The sequence below is a fragment of the Etheostoma spectabile genome, chromosome 3, assembly GCF_008692095.1.
Source record: "Etheostoma spectabile isolate EspeVRDwgs_2016 chromosome 3, UIUC_Espe_1.0, whole genome shotgun sequence".
In the NCBI taxonomy this organism is placed as follows: Eukaryota; Metazoa; Chordata; class Actinopteri; order Perciformes; family Percidae; genus Etheostoma; species Etheostoma spectabile.
Genome location: NC_045735.1, coordinates 14,245,709 through 14,249,451, shown reverse-complemented (window position 1 = coordinate 14,249,451; position 3,743 = coordinate 14,245,709).

Here is a 3,743-nt window from a genome sequence, read left to right as displayed (position 1 = left end):
AGTGTCCAGTCACTATAGTTACTATAGGCTAAGTGTCCAGTCACTATAGTTAGGCCTACTATAGGCTAAGTGTCCAGTCACTATAGTTACTATAGGCTAAGTGTCCAGTCACGTGGACTAATACACCATGCCGTTGCATTAGCTTAGTGAACAAAAGTTTTCTCATACTGCAACGCCAACATACAGTAGCCCATTGTCCTGTGTTATTCTTGATCCATAGCCTATTTTTAAAGCCATACAAAACAAATGTAGGCTAGGCTACATTTTTATAAGCCTGGTGATTGTTTGGCTCGCACATTAACCAGTCAGCTCCCAGGCCACGCCGTCTGTTGTGTGTCCTCGTCCCGTCTGGTGGGTTCAGAGGTGAGTTTACCGAGAAACTTAAACTGTTTCAAAAGTTAAACTCTCCAGGCCGTTTCTGCCTCTCAAAAAAAGAGCAGCCAGGAGCGACCCTAGCTCTCCCGCTTTTAAGAATATAAACTTTAATCCCTTCAAAGAGGGGACCGGTCTCTTCCAGGCCACTAATCCGCCCTATAGTGCTCCAGCGCAGGGGGAGACTTCTCCTCTGCGGAGGCTTTAACTTTGGACTTTTACATTCATGGGCGATTTGACGGAAACAGTAACGGGGATCTTTGGCATTCATGACGTCTGAGTCAACAGAGGGGGACACAATGGTCCCCTAGAGGTTCCTGAGGGCCCCTGAGAGAGGAACCCCGACTATAGGGATTATAGGCCCATGGAGGACTGTGTCATGAGGGGGAAATCTTATGGACACACTTAACATAGGCTGTCCGTTTCTAATCAGAGTTATGATTGATTTAACATCAAAGGGACAATTCACTTCTTTTCAGTGATCAGTGTGTGTCCTTGATTTAAAAGCTAGAGCAACATTATTATATTTTAAAACATTAGGTTATAATGGCTATAACCGATGAGGTATTATAGATTATAGATATTAAGCAATTAACTACAAGTTCCTATATGGGAATAATGAAGGAAAACAACCCAGATTTAGTAATTCAACTTGTTAGTGGTCACTAGACTACTTATTTTTTTCATGTTTGTTAAAAACCATATTCATTTCTTAATCACATTAGTTGTTCGTAATAACCAGCTTAAGTATGCAGTGCACAGAACATATTAAGAGGAAATAACTAGGGATGTTAAGGTTCTGTATGGGAGGGGCGGGGTCATTTGACCTGTTCTGCGCTGAAACGATGCAAAGGCTCATGGGGAAAAAATATACGTTCTGAACGGTTTCTGTCCTCGTTAAAGTGTGTTTTAAAAACGTTTTGTTCATGTTTTAGGTGTTGCATTATGACCAAGACCCAGGTAGGGACTGATAACGGGTTTCCATGCAAATTTCTAGTAAAGTTAACTAATTCGGAGTAACAAGGCCAGCCATATCACGAAGAATAATTCAGAATATAAGTAAAGGTTATTATAATAAAACGTTATATAATCGGATGTAGGCCTTTCTGTGTTTTTGTCGTTATAATTCCCTTGATTAATGAATTTAAGCTCTCAACCGTCAATCTTCCTTATTTAATTTTCAGATGAATTATAAAACACTATGCCTATTAACCAGGGTGTAAAGCCTGACCTAATCATTTTTGGTGATTTAAAGTGTAGTCCATTATTCTGACAAAATAAAATAAATAAAAAGTAGGCCCGTATATTAATCGTCCTGTCTGTCCTATATCTTATTTCAAACACGAAAGGGGCGTGATCTGTAGAGAAATCCTTATTAAATTCCTAACATTCCCCCCCCCTTTTCTGCCACTGTAATTTTCGATGATGGTCTTCCACCCTACAGACATCGAGCTGCATGCAGATTGGCTGTAACGACGCCAGCAGTGTTTGTCGGGGTGGTGCGGGTGTAAAGACTGGTCTCTGTGATCGATGTCTGATGGTCCTGATGGAGAGATGAAGAGGTGTATGGATAGAGGCAGGGCATGAGAGATGAGTGAAAGATGGGACAGCGACGACACTGGGTTAAAGAAAAGCCACGCGGGAGGCCCCAGCCCGGTGACACGCGGTGGTGGTCTGAAAACCAAGTGAAGCTGTCAGTCCCAGAGAGAGCCTGCCAGCTCCATCCATCATGAAAGCTGAAAGAAGAACATGTCCCGTATGCCGAAAGCCGTTTTCCTGCTTTAGAATGAGGCAGCTATTGATCCTCATCTGGATAGGCCTACTCTTTGTCGAGCTTTGTAAAACTTGCCGTTAAATGCGCACATTAGCTCCTGTAATAGGCTATACTTATATTTTATTAAGAGTTAATTTAAGTCAGTGCCACTGATTGATCAGGTACAAATAGAGTCAAGCTGATTTTACATGCCAGATGTGAGCATAAGTACAGCTGCTGCAATCAGGGGGACAAAAAAGAAAGCAAGAATTGGGCATGAAGACCTCATGTTGAAAAAATAAATAGATATTTTTAAATGTCTTTAATGTAGAATATCCTGTTAACTATTTTTGATGATGGGACCTTGATAACTTAATTATTGACCATTGTAATAGGTCAAATTGATTTAATAGGCCAATTCAAATTAGTTGCCTATAGGTTTCATCCATTCTTGAATTTAGCTGTTGTGCGAATTGAATTATTCGCTGAATTATTCGATCTATAGCCAATCATGATATGATGTGGATAGCATGAACAGTGAAGTCTGTTTTTGTTGCACTGTATCACGTTATAAATGAGTCCCCTAATGCTAATCTAATTGCCACCTGTGCGTATTTTGCGCACAAGAAAAATACACCCTATGGGTGATTGAAATCTCCCTCCCCCCTTTCTCTCTAGCACACACGTACGCACGCGCACGCACGGTCTCAATAGGTATTCCTTTCATCGTCGTTATAACAAATAGTCTGGATATTTGTTAAAACTTTGTAAAGAAACCATATTAATAATTAATAGGACCCATAGCCTACTTCTTTTTAATTTGCTACAACTTCTTTCAAGGCTAGTGTTGTCCACACAGCTGAGCAGCCAGCTCTCCACCTGCGGTGTCACTGAAATGTGTCGTGTCATCGCCCCTCTTAAGATCCTCTTCCCTCGGCAGTGAATTTGATTGCGCATAAAATAAAATCAAAAATCCCAGATCCTGCCGTTAACATCGGCCTGCGTTTTAACAGCAGCGAAGGCTGGCGGTGCATTTGATTTGGCCGGTGATGGATGAGAGACGGTGCAGGAGAGAGGAAGGGGGGTGGGCCGGGGGTCCCGTCGGTGCGCCTGTCCCCGCATTTCAATCCCCAATTACCGGAATGTACCGTGACGCTTCGGCTCGAGACGACGGCGTGCATCTAACCGGGTTAGAGCAACAGCACCCGGTGTAGTAACATTCAACGCTTCACTCAGGTAGTGTTGATACGTGGGACCGTGGGTCTAGTCTACAGGAGGAAGTAATATTAAACATTGATATACATTTAAGGTACAAATGTATTTTTTTTAAATCCCTTAATAAAAGGATTTTTCAATCGAGGCTTTTATGACCTTCATGTGGTCAGCTGTAATCTGTGCCAAAGTGCATCACCTAAGAAGTTAAATGCGTTGTAATGCATCATGATAATGAAATAGCACAGAGGCAAACATCCCCAAATCATCACAACATATAGATTAAAATTGCACTTTTATGCTTATAGGACATGCACAATCTCATCATATTGCACCGATCTGTCATGTTAAAATATTATCACTGGGACGTGCCTGCTAGAAGAAACCACTGGGCTCACTGAAGAGC